Here is a 19437-nt window from a genome sequence, read left to right as displayed (position 1 = left end):
CATTTCATCATCAAGTTCAACGAGGACATTCATAGGACCACTCAGTGAACTAAATCTTTCTGAAACTAGATTCACCAAGCTTCTGGTGTTTTATTCAAACATCAACCAGCTCTTCAGAAGTTCCAAAATAGTTAAATGGTAGACAGAACAATCTTATTTACATATATAAATATTTTTTATAATTTTTTAATTTTTTTATAAACATGTAATGTATTATTAGTCCCAGGGGTGCAGGTCTGTGAATCGTCAGGTTTACACACTTCACAGCAATCACTATAGCACATACCCTCCCCAATGTCCATTACATATATAAATATTAATCGGGAACTAGATACAAACTATCAGTTCAGATAATATATTGATTGGCCAGGCTTATGCCATGACACTTCAAGTGTCTGGTCACATCAGTCCAAATGCAGCTCTTCCAGATGTCTGATGTCGTGAAGACAAAGGATCGGACTGGATAAATACTTTTATTAAATTGATTTAAAGTTTGACGTCATACAGACACATCCTAAAGGAATCATGTTGTATGTAACATGTAAATCACAAACTCAACAACCCCAGTGAAGAATTCTTGAGCTAGAGTAAATTCTAGGGCCTTTCTAGTAATCCTTTTATTTTACAGGTGAGAGAATTGAGACCTAGAAAGATTAATGATATTGGTAGAGGAGGAGAGAGGATTTATGACGAAAAATTGTTCTCTCTGAAAGAGCTGACTAAAGATATGGAATGAAAAAATGAGGTAAACATGGGGAAAATAGAGAAGAGCAAAATGAATGAGTTGCATTTATTCTTCTCCTACCCACTTAAGCCCCCATGTTGCATCACCACTTCCTCATATCAGGGAGATCATATGATAGTTGTCTTTCTCTGCTGGACTTATTTTGCTAAGCATGATACGCTCTAGTTCCATCCATGTTGTCGCAGCAAGATGGGATTGGGAGGGAGACAAACCATAAGTGACTCTTAATCTCACAAAACAAACTGAGGGTTGCTGGGGGGAGGGGGTTTGGGAGAAGGGGGTGGGATTATGGACACTGGGGAGGGTATGTGCTTTGGTGAGTGCTGTGAAGTGTGTAAACCTGGTGATTCACAGACCTGTACCCCTGGGGATAAAAACATATGTTTATAAAAAATAAAAAATTAAAAAAAAAATGAATGAGTTGAAGGAGGGAGGAAAATGCAGAAACAATTATATAGAGTAAAGGGAATGATAAAAAGACAGGTTACCTGAAGTCATTCATTACAGTAGAGTCTCCAGCTCTACCATAAGATGACTTGAATGCATCTTCTTTCTCAAAATATGGAACTATAAACAGGCAAACAGAGGCACTGAAGTCCCAAGAGAGTATTTTTCTGAACTCACAGTTTAAGCAAGTACAATATTTCTTTACGGTCATTAGAAACAACCAAACTGCATTTGCCATGTTAAAATGTAGACATTTCAACTCAGGAAAAAATTCTTTTATTCATCCAGACATTTTTCCTACTTGGTGTCAAGCACCTATTTGACAAAGTTTCAGATCAAAGTGACCAGGGTTATAAAATCAGAATCTCATAGTTAGTGATTTAGAAAGGAAGCTTTGTAGTCAGAATGCTTCAGTTGGAATCTTGGCTCAACATCTTTGGCAAATGATTTAGACGTTCTCTGGTTTTGTTGTTGCTGTTTATTTATTTATTTTTTTAATGGGACTAATAAGAGGACCCTCACCAGACTCGTGTGAGGAATAAATGAGATAGCTCATGTAAAGAATGTGGGACCACACCTAGCGGCAAGCAGTGTTAGCTATTTGCTGGTTTTGTTTGTTTGTTTTTTAAGATTTCTATTTATTTATTTGAGAGAAGAGAGCGAGCAAGTAGGGGGAGGGAGCTGTAGAGGGACAAACGCACTCCGAGCTGAGCACAGACCCCAAAGCAGGGCTTGAACTCAAGACCCTCGCTCAGATCATGGCCTGGGCAAAAATCAAGAGTCAACCACTTAACCGACTGAACCACTCAGACACATATAATTGCTGTTATTATTATTATAAATTTTATGTAAGGACAAAGAACTAACAAATATACCATTAGACCAGAATTTAAAGATGTATAATTCATATCACCAAATTAATATACTGAGAACATAATTAATGCACAATAATATTTAGACATACAGAAAAGGTTTTATTATCTTTATTTGACCTATAATAGCTATGGTCTTCCTTATGGTCTACGCACGCATTGGTAGACTAGAGGCAAACAAAACTGACTTTCTAACTTTTAGTCCCTTTGGAAAACTGGGTCCCAGTTATTTTAGATCGTTTCCTTCACCCTTCTATCCCCAGCACAGCTCTTCTTTCAGACAGAACTTTGTCACGGGCACAGGAGACTTGTGGATGATGGGGCAGGGTCCTCAGATCTGCAGTGTCCTCTGGTTCTTCTGGTTCTGATGGCACTGGGCTGGGTGACATTTGCATGACCAAGGGACTATCTGGAGTAAACTGTATTTTGGTCTCTTTGCCTGAGACACAAAGACCTTCCTGATGCAGACCTTCAGCTCCGCTGCAGGATTCGTCAGGCTGGGCTGTGACACTCGCTTGACTGCTTTCCCGTGATACGCCTCATGCCCTCTGTCTACCTCCTTGCTGAAGGCTTTCTCTGGCAATCTGCCCTTCCAGGGAGTCCGCCGCTGCTTGCTCCCACCAACTCCATTCCAGAAGACTAACTATCATGGACTTCCCTGTCCAACCACACACACCCCACCACCATGTTGGTCTTGACTGGCTGTCCAGTTGCACAGGAAGCAATTTTACCCCAGAGTCCTTTGCATGGAACACAGCAAAAGCATTCTTTCCTCAGTTTCCTCTAATTTATCTTGATATTTCTTAACACCCTTCAGTGCTGGGGTCAACTCCAGAGAAGGTGAGATGAAATGTGACCTTTGCTTCTGCTCTCTCTGCTCCTGTCCTCGTTCTTACCCCCATGATTCCTTGGAGCAGGGATTTCTTTTCCTGTGTGAGCCTTCCTTGTGCACAGATCACAGATCTGATTCCTCAACCAAATTGTACACTCGAGATTCCAGAGTGGGTGTAAGGCAGAAGGGGCATAGGTGGGGAAGGCATGGAGAAAATCCTTCCTCTGTCAATGATGTTTCGCTGCAAAATTACCACTTTGAAAATAAAAACATAGTAACACCATCTCTGCATTCTTGCTCTAAAAAATCTTAAACGTTTCAAAGGATAAAATCAGGCACACAAAAGTGAGAAGAGAAAGAAACATTAATGTCTTTAACTATATCATCCCTTGCATTGAAAAGCTCACAAGGACAAGTATGTCAGTTTACCAACGCCCAAGTGCCACACAGCAGCTCGGTCATTTCTAAGAATGTAGAATTCTGGAAAACAGCTGCCTCTATTTAGGGGTAGTTCCTTTTCCAAGATGAATCCTATTCTTTGTACCTGAGAAAAGCAAGTGTCTGTATATAGCAATACTCCTCTTGAGGCCAGATGCACTGAGAGTGCAATTTTTTAAGTGCGAGGAAAAAACTAATATGAATTATATATAATCATTTATTGTATAATTTTTTAATGGCATGAAAAGCAAAAGGGGGAATAAAAAGTGTCATTCAATGAAGAGTCAGTGAAAAAACTGGCTTGCAGAGTACCCTCATGGAGTTAAGCTTCATGAATTTATGCTAGTTGAAGGAATGGTTAGGCCATGACTTTGCACTATGTGGTGTTTCTTTATATAACAGAATGCTTTATGAGAGACTGGCCAAGTTTATGATTAGATATACTTTGTGTAAAATGACTTATCATGGACTCAACTTTTAAATGAAAAAAATAAAAACAATTTTTTAGATCATGAGTTTATTTAACACGAATACGTATCAGTATGAGTCACGCATAAGTACCCCATTTTTATGGAGGGACTGAGTAGTACAAACTCATCCACGGAGAGATCTAATGGAGGCTGGATGGGGAATCTACGCCACTTCCATGTAGTAAGCAACAGGGTAAAATTGAGGAGTTCAACAACAAAAAAAAGGGGGGTAGCAGTAAAATATGGGAGGAGAAAGGAGTTAGTAAGAAAATACCTAAGTTGGAGTGATTTTGATATGATACATAATAATTTACTATGTATTAACTTTCTTAAAAGTTTCTGGTAACCAGTGTAAAACTGATTAGAGAAGGGAGCATGAATTAGGGACTTAGAAACCACCATATAGCATTCATCTAAAGATAATAAAGGATTCTCAGTTGTTAGTTAAGTAACTTTGTTTTACTGTTATGGTACCTCAAATATAAATTAGTTCTCATTTTACCCCTCTACTCTAATTGCTGGTTAAATATCTTAATGTCAATTGAAAATTATTATAAACTCTATAATATAAAATACGTTTACATATATAATTATTTTAGAATTCTATATTATTCTAATTTATACAATGACTATATATAAGAAATATAGATTCAAAATATCATGCTACTTTTAGACTTGGATTCTATTAAACAATATAGAAATGTAAGACAGTAGTGGAAGTTTTGGAAAAATGAACCTCCTACAATTTCTTAGACTAATGCCTTATAATCCAATTATCCCCATAGTTCATCGTGTCATATAATCATGTGAATGTGTTGCTAAATATTTTTGATAAAGACACACTTCAGTGTTGGGGAGGAGGTGTGTTTTATTGTTGTTTGTGTTTGTGTATTTAGTTTTTGTTAGTGAATACATGTTTGACCCAGTACTTGCCTTAGAATAAATATTCTTTGCAGCATGGAATCAAATCTTTTTTCCAAATAGGTTTGATGGATATTAAAGCAATTGGCAAATGCTCTGTATTAAGAGGAAGGTACATGTTCAGACACTGAAATTATCAGTCAGAGGCTTTAAGATAACAATGAATTTAGAAGCAAAGATTAGGGAGACAAAATTTAAGGACTGAAAGAGAGATTTTGTAGTATACTAAGAGCCAGAATATGATTCACAATGTATGTTAATAAAACTTTACTGTTTTTATTCTTTGGAAAGTAACTTTAAATTTTTTCTAAATGCAATGGTTTGTGCAAAGCTTGTATTAGATAGTCTGATATTATTTAAGTGGAATTTTAGATTCGTGAAACTTTCTTACATTATCTAACTCCTGCTCTTATGTGTTTAATTTTTGTCAGAATGCGCTGATAAACTTTACACACAGATGCCGTTCCTTGCTGAGTGCAGGGCTCAGAAGCATCCTTGAGGTTAAACGGAACCGAGAGGCAGTGATTCAGGACCAGACCTCTCGTCATCCTGCTATGCTGCTCTGATGCCTACATAGTCCCGTGCCCATCCCTCTCGTTGATGTGACTAATTTAACAGGTGTATAAGGGAACTCCACTGAACACGGAGTTACAAAGGATTAGCTGACACAGGTAACTTTATTCATACACGCAAAGTCACCATAAGTCACATGTTTAGTGGCTAATAATTTCTATTTTAGATCTCTGGTGCAAGCCTATGCTGTTTAGTACAGCTGGGGGTCCATACGGGGAGGAAGTAAGTCAGTCATCGTGAGATTGTGAGACCAGAACACTTAAGGCTGGAAGACGGCTGTATAGTAGGAACAAAACACAGATGTAGAAGGACAAGCTCTCCCAGGAAAGGAGAGGGAGGGAACAAAAGTGACGTGGGCAATCGAGGGGCCAGATACGCGACCACCAAATCTGCACTCAGAATCGGAATCCGGGAAAGGTACTAATTTTCCCTAGAAAAATAGCAGAAGGAGCACCAGGGAAGCTGTTTCTGACCCGGCACTGAACGTGTGCCTCTCCACATCCTCCTTGCCAGGGTCAGGGGACACAGGGTGTGGGTGGATTGGACTGAACAGTGAGGACAGTCATGGCTGGATGCAATCACTTACTGCTGGTGAATTAGATACAATCTCTTACCTCTGGATTCTGGTGGGAGACAGCGCATTTGTTTTCCACGTATTTGGAGACTCTGACATCTGCCAAGTCAGGTCACCTGCCTCTGGTCTATGCTGGGGAAGAGGTCAGCATAATACTTGCTCTCATTTCTATGCTGCCCTTTCTGGTCTGTGTCTGTGCCTCACCTCAAGTCTCTCCTTTCTTTGCTGGTACCACCGGGATGTCCCCTAAACCATCAGCTCAAAGGTGTTTGCAGAACCTGGCAGTTTGGAGGTAATGAAAGGACAACACTGCAAAATAATGTAGGAGTCCCCAAACCTACCTGGTTCTGAGTCCTTGGGCAGAGCAGGCTACTTCCTGTGACCTCAGTGTCTTCCCTGTGAGAGGAGAGATTCAGTGGTGCCCAGTTTTCTCCATCACTGACCCTCCATCTGGTTATCTGCCACACACTCATTTCTGTTTAAAAGGTGCTCAAGAGGAGACCACAATAGAAACACCTACGATGGCCCCAGGCTTGAGAGAGTCAACTTTAAAAAGAGCAAGGTTTAAAAAAAAATGCTAGCCTTATCCTGATGTTTACGAACTAGATTTGAGCAATCAATGAATTGACAGGTTTAAAGAAAAATTGCAAACAATGAGGCTATTAAATGGTTCTCTGTCATCAAAAATCACAGTCCATAATCCAGAGTTCTCTGACTACTTCTCTGAGAAGAATGGTGTCACTTTAAAAATGTCAGAAATATTTCATTTAGAAGTACAGCAAAAAGCAGTGCTGAAAATCATAAAACATTCAGTGCCCGACTGAAAGGCACATGATGATTTTTCTGGTACACCTCCGTGTGGCCTGCTGACCTAGGGAGAGAATCATGCCTCCACTTAAAAAAAATTCAGAAAACAACAGAATTTCTGTTCAATGCAAGGTCTACCAAGTCCTTTCTCTTTCTGAAATGAGTCCTTTTCACTACTTCCAGATATGCCCTTTGCCATTTTCTATCCTGAGGTTTGCACACTCAAAGGCCCAGCGTGGTCAGAGGAGCAGCCAGCGGAGGTCAGCAGGCCGGGTGCAGATTGTGTTGGAAACTGGATACGTGTCCTTGATAAAGGGAAAGAGACTGTTTACCTCCAACCAGCTGTCATGCAGTAGAAACTGGCTGATTGCGCATAAGCCATTTTCTTTGCCTCCTGAGCACAGAGCTAACATATTTTCCAGGCTTTATTGCCATCACAGGAGGCGTATGGCTGACTTCTGGCTCACGGATCACAAATGAGACGGACAAACACCGCATCTAGACATGGACCATGAAACCCACCCACGCCTGATGCTCTACTCTCTTTCTGCTGCTGAAAAGAGAGAACCCCAAAGCTCGAGAGGAGGGAGAATCCTAATGTAGAACCCGTCCATGCCTTTGACTTATCACTTGGCAGAGAGCCACCCAGAAAAAGCGCCAGATCAGGAACCCCTTTGTGGAGTCATTGCTTTGGGAATGAGTAAATATTTACCGCCCTAAGTTCCGGGACACTTGCAGTCGTTTGCTGCGAAATTCAGCGGGGCCCGAGTAAGTCATCCTGCCGGGCTGAGGAACTCACCCTGAGTCTCCACCACAGTGTCTCAGGACCAACCAGGACCCTGCAGTGTCGTATGAAATCTCCCCATTATTAAATATTGACAAATAACTCAAACCTTTTAAAAACTTACTCTCTGAGTAAGCAGGCATGTTCCAAACTAGATCCGCTCTTCCAGCTGTAGGGTGAAGCCTTCTTGAGTTATCCAGGATCACTCACTGCTTCCTGAACCATCCAACGGTTTTCTGACTCACACCCGCCGCCACACTGTCCTTCAGTGACGCCCTCACTCGTCTCCTTCTTCGGGGAGGACATGCTGGATCCTTCGGTCCATTTGAGCATTTAAGGCTTTATTCGGTACAGACATTGAATTTATTTGTCATAATATTAAATTTACTTGGCCTATAAACTAAAGTGTCCTGTACATAGGAAGCAAGAAACAACAGAGGAGCAAATTCTCAGCAAGAAAAGATGTTTATATCTGAGGGTGTATGTGAACAGTAGAAAGACTCAGAGGGAGGTTGATAAGGGAAGTTAGGATTGAGGATAATGTATCAATTCTCTTTCTATGCAAAACAGATAACCATGTCAAAAAATGGGCAGAAGACATGAACAAACACTTCTCCAATGAAGACATACAAATGGCTAACAGACACATGAAAAAATGTTCATCATCACTAGCCATCAGGGAGATTCAAATTAAAACCACATTGAGATACCACCTTACAGCACTTAGAATGGCCAAAATTAGCAAGACAGGAAACAACATGTGCTGGAGAGGATGTGGAGAAAGGGGAACCCTCTTATACTGTTGGTGGGAATGCAAGTTGGTGCAGCCACTTTGGAAAACAGTGTGGAGATTCCTCAAGAAATTAAAAATAGAGCTTCCCTATGACCCTGCCATTGCACTCCTGGGTATTTACCCCAAAGATACAGACGTCGTGAAAAGAAGGGCCATCTGTGCCCCAATGTTTACAGCAGCAATGGTCATGGTCGCCAAACTGTGGAAAGAACCAAGATGCCCTTCAACAGATGAATGGATAAGGAAGATGTGGTCCATATACACTATGGAGTATTATGCCTCCATCAGAAAGGACGAATACCCAACTTTTGTAGCAACATGGACGGGACTGGAGGAGATTATGCTGAGTGAAATAAGTCAAGCAGAGAGAGTCATTATCATATGGTTTCACTTATCTGTGGAGCATAACAAATAGCATGGAGGACAAGGGGAGATGGAGAGGAGAAGGGAGTTGGGGGAAATTGGAAGGGGAGGTGAACCATGAGAGACTATGGACTCTGAAAAACAATCTGAGGGGTTTGGAAGAGAGGGGCGTGGGCTGTTGGGTGATCCTGGTGGTGGGTATTGAGGACACGTACTGCATGGAGTACTGGGTGTGGTGCATAATCCATTAATTCTGTTACACTGAAAAGAAATTAAATTTTAAAAAACTGCTTAAAATTTAGTCCTTACTGCACAAAATGTATCTGCTGGGTTTTTTGTTTTTTGGTTTTTGGTTTTTTTTTTAGATTTTATTTTTTATTTATTTGACAGAGAGCGAGCACATGCAGGGGGTAGTGACAGGCGGAGGCAGAGGGAGAAGTCAACTCCCCACTGAGCAGGGAGCCTGATGCGGGGCTGGATCCCAGGACCCTGGAATCATGACCTGAGTCAAAGGCTGTTGCTTAACCCACTGAGCCACCCAGATACCCCATATCTGCTGTTTTTTAAGGACTTTTTTTTTTTTACAGTAGTTTTTATGTTCCTAGTAAAATTGAGAGGAAGACACAGAGATTTCCCGTATTCTCCTTGTCCTACGCATGCACGGCCCCCATCACCAGCATTCCCACCAGAGCCGTCCGTTTGTCTTAATCGACACGTAACAAGCACCCACAGGCCACAGTTTACCTTTGAGTTCACTCTTGGTCTTGTACGTGCTATGGGTTTGGACAAATGCATAGCGATTCCGTCATTATAACGTACAGAGTATTTTTGCTGCACAAAACAAGTCTCTGAGCTCCGGTCACGTAGCTTCTGTGAGTCACAATTCCCTCACGCACCCAACAAATGACACCTTGAAACTGGGACCTCTGGTGTCTTCTGAGCTGAAAAGTTCTGATTTCATGACTGGTGCATCATTAGGTAGACATCAGAGGCACGCTGCTGTGGCAGCTGTTCCCACGGAATCGTTACGTATTTAGTTCAAGGGAGACGACTGTGTTCTTCATTCAGTTGCCCTCGTGAAGAGGGACTCAGAAGTCACTCCAGAGGTGTACAGTTTTGGGAAAGATGCTAGATGGGTTTAATAAGGTATGAAAATTATATCTTACTTCATTTAAAAAATACACAAAACTGTTAAAAGCCTGTGTTTAATCATGATCTTTCTCACAACATTAAAATCTCTCAGTTCTACATGACAAAGATATTTCAGGCCTTAGAGAACTCAGTCGATTGGGAAATCCTCAACTGGCCATATGTGTGCTATTAAGCATTTTCATCTGGCTCTTCTCTGCTATTAGCATTCCAAAGGTTATGCTGACTGGTTGTGGATACCATATGTTTGGCATCAGTCCTTAAAGTCCTGCCACGGGTTCATCTCGACAGCACAAGCACCGCAGTGAAGGGAACCAGCACAGCACCAGAGGTTTCCCATCGAGGCCCAAGGCCCGCAGTTTTAAATCAAGTGAGTGTAGAGAGTAGGACGATTACAATTACTCGTCGGTTCACATTTGTTGAGTGTCCGTGCTGTGCCCAACACCACCTTCCGAACCGTGTCCAAGTCAAATAACGACGACATTTGGAATAAGTATACTGCGCTTGTGTTGTTTAATTTGTTCAGAAAAACAATTAAGCCTAAGTTTTAATTTTACCTCAGATTGAAAGCTGGCAAGATAATCCTTGCGACCTTTAAGCTTCTTGTGTCACATCTTTATGGAAGCGGACGTGTCGGGATACACTGGGGGTGTAGAGCCGGCAGTAAGTTCTTCACTGCGAAATCAAGAGAACTGGGCTTTACTCTGTTTCCACTAAAGCAAAGGAACATTGTCCTCAAAATGGCTTAGTGTCATAAAATAGCTCGAAGGATTTGCTGTCTTTGCTGTCCTTGCCTTTGGCTTTTTTTTTTTTAATTTAATTTAATTTATGGTCCTGCCCTCACATCGGTGAGCAAGGAGGCTCGCCACGACGGAAGCCTGCCCCGGGATAAACGAGTCATCGGAAAGATGACACGTCCTCTCGGTGCGGGACTGGACCTCCAAGAAGCGTGGTTGTTGGTAATCTCTGCACCCGAAATGCTGAAATAGAGAATTTAAACAATCTTCCATCATTTTTATTTTCAGCCACTAAAGGGCAGACTCTACGAGCAGGAGGCACGGCCGCAGTTCTGCGCTCGCAGACGGGAACAGGGCACCCGACGGCCCGGGCCCGGCGGGAGGGGCGCCCGGGACAGCACCGTGTTGTAGGCCTCGAGTTCCCCGGAACCGACGTGCGGCGGCAGGTGGCCTGCCCGGCATCAGAAGAACGAGCCGCAGACTGTCCGCACAGCCGCTGAGTCTGCAACGACTTGGGAAAGACGAGAGAATTAATACATCACGAAACCGTTGTGACCTGAAGCAGAGCTGGAGAGCGGACGTCCCCACTGCCCTTGCTTCTCTACTTGGTCGAGCGGCGGCCACAAAGGCTCCTGACCCGGTTCCACGTTCCGTCGGGATAACTTGTTTCAGGCTCACCAGGAATTAGGTGCCAGACATGTTGTTTTCTTCGATTTTTTACTCAGACAAAAATATTTTTTAGCTACTTGCTAAGTCCCAGGCCCTCTATTAGACAAAGGAGACTCCAGTGTTCAAGACGGTGATGATACCTGCCTTCTTGGAGCTTAAAGTCCAGAAATATACCATTTACATGTCAACAGACAATTATATCACTTTGTATTTATTAAGAAAAATGTAATTTGAGATGAAGTTATAGTATTGGAAGCTATACGTATTACTGGAGGACTTAACCTACACCGAGGATTTGTGTGGCAAGTTTCCCTAAAAAAGGGACGTTTATTTCACCTAAGGTCTGAAAAGTGAATAAAAATCAGCCAGCGGAGGAGTGGGGCAAGGGGAGCGAATGCGCTTGGCTCAGCACTGACTCTGGGAGGAGGAGAACTTACTTTCTCAGACTATCGTATCTAAACAAAAGGCACTGGATGCCAAAGTACTATTTAGAAAAAAATGCATTTTGGAAATCCTTACCACTTTTAGTAACATGGACATAAACAAAGGGAAGATATTATAATTAGAAAATATTAAACTTGGAATAAATATATATATATAATATTTTGAGGGATTATAAAATGAAATTATGAATCATACCATAAAACTTTCAGGGGCCAAATAAAACTACTAATATGAGCAACCTGACAGACTTTCGTTTCTCCACCAGTAAAGAGTGTAAACTAATGGGAATCGATGCTAATTGAGAAATGTTGCTGCTAAGAGCCATGTGGAGAATTGAGAGCGTTTCTCAGAGGTCCCTGGCCGCGGTCCTGTTCAGCCGGTCCTCTGTTGGCTGCGGAGGTCATCACACCCTCTCGAGGAGGAGAGGGAAAATCGTGCCCAACATGTTCCTAGTGATGTTCCGGGCAACCTTCCCACCCCTCCTTCTCCTCATTGCCAATGTTCCAAACGCAGTTTTCAGCACTTTTCTCTGAAACACACAGTTGGGAATCACCTGATGATAGCATTGAGAATATAATGTAGAAGAAGAGGAAATGTAGCATAACCCTAAGTGCGTGATGCATAAATAATTGAGAGAAGACTACAGTGTATTTTCTTCCAGGACAAATCTTCGTGACCAATGCAGGAAATCCTTACGCAGAGCGACTGCACCAAAGCATCGTCCTGCCGCACAAAGCCACGCGTGGTGCAGGGTGCTCCTGCCGCCCTTCAAGTCCTAGTCCCGCCAGGACAGCGGTGACACCAGTCTCCCGGAAAGTGTGGATCCCTGCTTCTCCGATGATGCTGCCGACCACCGGTCGGAGAGATCTGAGGGTACATCAAGAGAGTGTCGGGGACTCCAAAAGGTCAGCGTGACCTAGGGCACATGAGTCAGCCACTGTGAGGCTCCAGGAGCCCTGCCATCAGCTTGCTTTATCCCTGTGTCTCCAAGTCCAGCAAACGGAACACACAGTTTGAGCCATGAAGAGCAGCCATGTGTTTGCCTTCTGGAAACCTGCAGGCTTTGGCATTTAGAAGCCAGCAAAGAAGGGTGGGGAGCACCGGCACAGTCTGGAAGAGGGAGAGCCTGGAGAGCGGGGCTGACTAGGAAGGGGAGCCAAATTGTAAGGTCATGGGGAGAAAGAGCTGGAAGGTACTTAGAAGCAACGGAACGAGAGCCAGTCCTCCTCAGCAGATGGCCTTGGGTGCCCCCGGTAGCAGACGGCAGGGGATGGCCCCTCGGGTCAGTCGGATACACTTAAACACAGAGATCGCCAGTGATGCAGATGTCACAGGATGAGTCTCCCCTGCCTTGTTCCTTTTTGTTCCTCTCTTTAATTCTACAACTACCCCAAACAGGAGATTGGGTCGCTTTCACAAACCACTTTCACCCAAATAGGGCAGATGCTTTCCTTAGTTTCTAAACTTTTAAGTATTCTCTACAGATTACAATATTGGATCAATTCCAGAATCTTCCAGGTCCAACAAAAAATAAATTCAGTCTAAGTCAAGTGACTGAGTCCAGCACAGGGACATTACCTTAGAAATCCAGTCCCCACAGGTTTGTACAAACAGTAGTAGTAATAATAACACTTTACATTTATGTAAGAGCTTTCCTCAGGGCCGTCACCTTTACCTCAGTCGCTCACAATCACCATGAGGGAAGCGGAACAGAAGTTACGATCCACATTTACAAATGAGGAAACTGAGACTCACAAGGACTGATGTGCCCGAAGAAATGCTGAGGGGTGATGCCAGGGCTGGGAGCCAAGCTTCCAAATTCTGAGTTTATTCACGTTTCCATGACTCAACTGCCTCTTTCCCAATCTTACAGGAGTCATCCAGGCTTATTTTTAATTTGAAAGGAAAAGGGGAAAATAAATATTTGAGAAATGGCTTTAGCATCCCAAGAAGAAAAAAATAAATGCAAAAGCTAGAGAGGACCATTATATAGGCAAGTCGTGCTTGGCTCACCAATATGTAAATTATCTCAGCTTCGGGCTGATTGAAATGGAGGAAACCTGGCGCAGACTGACAGAGTCAGTACTTTAGTATACAGTTTGCAACCTGAAAGAATGCATCTTCTGCTGAAAATTGCCATATTCATTCTGATGCCCCAAAACTATATTGTGTGAGGCATTTCTTATAGTCAGACTTCCACATCCCCTAATCATAAATCACAGCTCCCTCTTCTCATTTTAGTTTCAAAATATAAGATATAAGACTGATGTTTTTCAGATTATTTATTTTTATTAACTTTTTTCTAGAAGAATAAAATATCTTGATAAATTAATCCATTCAATGCATATAAATATTAATTCCTTTTAATATTTCAAAGAGAACTCAGCAGTCAATAGTTAACGAAAAATAAGACAAAATAATTTGAGAAGACTAGATTACTCTGTCCCCAAAATAATGAAAGATATTCTTGTTAGAATTCATATTTTGGGGGCACCTGAGTGGCTTGGTCCCTTAAGCAGGTGACTGCTGATTTCCACGCAGGTCCTGATCTCCGGGTCCTGGGACTGAGTCCTGCGTCTGGCACTGAGCTCGGCAGGGAGTCTGCTTCAGGATTTTCTCTCTCTCCCTCTTCCCTCCGCCCTACTCTCTTTCTCTCTAAAATAAACAAACAAACAAAAAACTTAAAAAAAAAGAATTCACAATTTGAATTAGAACTCAAGTGATTATGTATTAATAAAAGAATGCATTTTTTGTGTGAATACCTAAAAAAATCCTTTAATTAAAATAAATTAGTACAGTTGTCTCTGTAATAGCCCATCAAAGAACCACTACATTTATTACATTGTAATTTGATTATATACTTTCTTATTGCTTCGTGGACAAAAAAGAATGTCATCTCAGGGATAAAGAAGAATCAAGCTCTATTAGTGCATTAAGGTGAGGAACACTTATGAGTGGAAACCTAAATCAGTTAAGCCAGCAATGTGAGGGTTCAGGTCCTGAGCTTACGCTCATACGTGGAACCCAAGAACAAAAATCCCAGCTTCCTCCTCTGACACTGAGTGGAACATCAGTAACCCTGAGAAGACACTGAAAACCTAAAAAGAATTTTACAGAAGGATGCTTTCCTAACACTGTAGAAGACAGAGTGGTCATTCGCATCGAAACAGGGAACTCCTCTATCACACAGGAAATGACACCACTTCTTGGAATGTAAGTAGAACTTTCAAAATGAACAACTGATTTTTCCCTCCTACGAAGTAGGAGACGGCTAAAGCAGCTCTTTAAATATTTGAAGACCACATGAATGTCTTAGATGCAGAGAATAAGAGTACTTGGGTGGGAGGGAGCCTGAAGTCCTTGAACAAAGGACTGTATTCTACAGCATGAAATTTGGTACTTTATCTTCAATTCTTTTAAATAAACTTTTTATTGATATGAAGGATGACATGGAAAACATTTAAAATCAAAGTGTAGAGGTTGGTGAATGGTCACAAAAAGAACATATCCATGGGCCCACCAACAAAGTCTTGGGACAGAACATCGCCGGCATCTCAGAAATACCCTTCGAGCTTTGCCCCCCATTGCTTGTTGCCCACGGCGACTACTCTTCTGCCTTCTAACACCAGAAACTACATTTGCCTTGTTTTGAACTTTATAGGAAAGGAATCACACCCTTTGGATTATTTTGAGGTTGAGTCTTCTGTTCCGATTTTTGTGAGATTCATTCACTTTGTTGCATATTGTGTTTCTTCATTTTCACCGCTAGTTGTGTCCGTTGCGTTACCGCACCATTACTCAGTTAAGCTTTTACTGCTGAGGAATATTTAGACCATGTCCCTGTTTGGGCTGGTAAGAATAATTCTGTGGGGATTTTTGTACTTAAAACAATTTTTTGGTACGTTACTGCTCAGCATATGTCATTTTAAAAGTTTTACATTTTAATTTGCATTTCCCTGGTAACTTTGTTGAGCAATTTATCACGTATTTATCAGCTGTTTGGAAATCCTTCCTTGTGAACCAATTACCGTTTCGAGGCTTCCCCACCCCCTTTATAAAATTCAAATTGACTTGACTTTCTTTCTTTTTTTTTTTTTTAAGTGAGAGAGAGAGAGAAAAAATGGGCATGCTCATGCATAGGGGTGTGGGCAGAGGGAGAGAATCTCAAACAGGAGCTGCACCCAGCACAGAGCCTGAGGTGGGGCTCACTCTCAGGAGCCTGAGATCGTGACCTGAGCTGAACTCAAGAGTAGGTCACTGAGCCGACTGAGCCACCAGGCACCCTGCTTCTTGTTTTCTTATGAACATTCTTTAATTTCTCTTGTGACTCCTTTGACTCATGTGTCTTTAAAAGTGTGCTGTTCAATTTTCAAATATTTAGGACTTTTTCAACTATTTTTTGTTACTGATTTTTACTTTAATTCGGTTGTGGTCAGAGAACATTATTTGTATGAATTCTAGTCTTTTAAATGTGTTAAGGTGTGTTTTATATAAGCGGGTGTCCTACAGGAGCTTGAGAAGAGCATTACTCCGCTATTGCTGGGTGGAGTGTCATATAAATGTGTTGGAGAAGCCTAGACACGGCGAGGTGTGAGTGAGCGGAACATCCTCTACGCTTCCAATTAAATCCTCATTCTTTCTGTGGGTTTGTGTCTCAGCGCTGTGACTTTCACAGTGATCTATTTCTTTTCCTTTCTATTCCTTACTCCTTTCTCTGGTTGTAGGATTCTCAATCTATTTCCTAGAACCCCTAATACCTGTGACTATGCTCTGTTCTCTCACACCTGCTCGTGGAGGCAGGAAAACTGGACAAGAGTCGTGGACTGGGAGGAATCCCCTTGCCCAGCTAGGATGAGGCTGAGAAAGTTACTTTTCTCGAGGAGAAAGCACCTTTTGTTGTAGGGAAGGCTCTGAAAGTATTTCATCATGATTCCTTTCCCCTCTCTTGCAGAACCATGAGGGGACTTTTCTCAGATGTTCCCAGTGAGAACCTGGTAGACTTCCTAGAGGTACATCTACCCAAGGGTGGGGGCACACGGGATTCTCTTGCTCTCATGCTAGTCAACTCAGTGTCCAGCAACTCGCCACATTTATCGTTTAAGCGTTCTTTCCTTCTGGCTCCTGGGGCTTCTACTCCAGGTAATCAAATCTTGACCTAGAACTTCTGGGTTTACCTATCTCTCTGGATTGTGAGGTGATGGTTTTTCCTGAAGCCTTGGTTCTATGATGGGTCCAGGAAAAGTTGTGGATCGCCAGATTGTCCAACTTTTTCTTTTAAGGCTAAGAGTTCTTTACATGTGCAAGTTCTTTACATGTGCATCTGGGCATTCTTTATATATTCTAATTTTTTTGTTGTTTATTTTTACATTAAAACATTTTTAGCTTTTCCAGATCCCCATTTGATGCCCCAAATGCTTGATACTTGATAATATTCAGAGATAAAGTCAAGTCACTCTGTGTAATTTTTAATACCATTTTGAGACTTTCATTAAAAGATTTGTACAGATGGGATTTCCATCACCACCTGACTTTATTGATTTCTCATGAAAACAAATAAGCCTCAAGGCTGATATGGTCTACTAACACTAGACTTACTGAAATATGTTCAACGAGTCAAATGCAGAAGAAATTGATTCCATGACCGCTCCACGGAGAAGGAAAATATACTTTGGCTTTCATACAAAGCATGTAGTGAACACAGCCAATCTCTTTCTTGCCACCGAATGGATCCTCTCTAGAGGTAATGACTCAGCTTGGGCAGTTGAGGAAAGCCGGAGTGCCTTACGCATAAACATTGGCTGTCATTTTTTTGCTGATACAGATGTAAGACCTAAAAGCATTTCATTCAAGCAATCACAAACATCACATTCTAACTTTCTTTGTAGCTTTAACCATAAAACTCGTTTTGCCAACTGATCCTTAGAGATAAAATGCCAATCGCAACCAGTTTCATTTGTGTTAATGATTTATACTATGAACACGCCCGTGTTCTTAGAGAGGCAGAACGTAAGATTTATACTGTAATTGAAAATTCGTTACTGTAATGCCATTTCTCCGTGTGCTTTCTTGAGTTGAGTATGATATGATATAATATCAATCATATACACGATATCTGACAAATCATATCATATACATGGCAAGTATATATCAAATATGATATATGATATTATATGATATGGTATCAAATCATATACATGGCAACAAAAAAATAAATGCAAGTATCCATATAACAGACTAAGATAAACTTATTTTGTTCGAGATTTGTATCTAAACTAAGACTGAGTTTTGTCCATTCAATTTGGTCAATTTAATATATGGCCAGTAGTCTTAATTTTGGGGGGGGGAAATGATGTATGTCTACTTCCTTATTACAAACACTTCAATAAATTATTATATACAATCCTTTTAGAAAGGGATATTATATATAAGAACATCTTACACAGAAATTTCAGTGTATACTTTTGTACCAGTTCTGTGTTTCGATCAATATTCCTCCACTTTTGGGTGAAAGACTTTGTTTTTTAAGACTCAGAAAATCTAGAAATACTACACCTTTTCTTTCCTTGTGTGTGCATCTTATGACCACCTGGACACTCACAACCTTCACTAATAATTTCGGCACTGAGCTCACTTTCTTCTTTTTCCTTCAAGTGCCTCCAAAGTCTTGGTGACTTGGACATCCGCACATCTACTGTTTTAGCTTCGGAACATTTCTAGCTCCAATATGCCTCCCCTTCAGCGACCTGTTGTCATAACTGTGTGCTGGATTTTGTCATTCCTTAAAACCACCTGATTCTGAAATAGTAAAATCAACTGAAATCTTACATACACAGGGAAGCCTGGGTGGCTCAGTCAGTTAAGTGTCTGCCTTCAGCTCAGGTGATGATCCCAGGGTCCGGGATGGAGTCATGCGTCCGGCTCCTTGCTCAGCGGGGAGCCTGCTTCTCCCTCTGCCTGCCGCTCCCCCTGCTTGTGCTCACTCTCTTTCTGACAAATAAATAAGATCTTTAAAAATTTAAAAACATAAGATGGATATATGCCAGAATAGGATAGAAATATGGATATATCTGAGATTAATAACATCAAATAATCATGGAATCTAGGTAGTGGGGATATGGGGGTTCATTGTACAATTCTTGTAGCCTTCCTGAATAGTAGAATATATTTTTGTCACTGCAGATTGTTTACTAAAACACAAAGCAATGGACAGTGTAAAACATCCTGATTTTTTTTTTCCTTTTTGGTGGGAGTATGCTGGGGCATGTGAAGGGTAGAGACAGCTGGAGACAGCCCGGAAAGAAAGACAACTCGACCCACGCCTTCTGCTTTCCCAGGACAGGCTTACTTACTTGCCGGGTGCAAAGCCCCTCAACCACATCTCACTGTGCTGCTGAGAATGCATGTTGTGGCTCTAGACAGAGTTGGTTGGACCTCCAGGGGGAGAGGATGGGAATCCAGGAGCTACCAGGGCTACTGAGAACTTGACACTCTTCTGCAGTACTTGGTACAGAAGAGAGCAGTCAGGCCCCATCTGGAGTGAACAGGTGAATATTTTTATAATAAAACTTCGAAAAAACAAAAGATACATAGTTAGATTGCTTTTCACATTATCTTACTTTCATCCAAGTTTATTCCTTCCTTTTGTGATCTCTATCAGACACCTCCCTTCGTTTGGGCGGGCCCTATACTAGCAATTACTCTCGGTTCACTTGTATCTTCAACCTCTCTGTCTTTTTTATCACTATTTAAACATGTTCAAGCTTCTCCAATCTTAAAGACCATATTAAAAAGAAATTTCCCAGAGTTTGACCACTGTACA

Source organism: Mustela erminea, chromosome 8, assembly GCF_009829155.1.
Source record: "Mustela erminea isolate mMusErm1 chromosome 8, mMusErm1.Pri, whole genome shotgun sequence".
NCBI lineage: Eukaryota > Metazoa > Chordata > Mammalia > Carnivora > Mustelidae > Mustela > Mustela erminea.
This window is presented reverse-complemented; position numbering follows the sequence as displayed.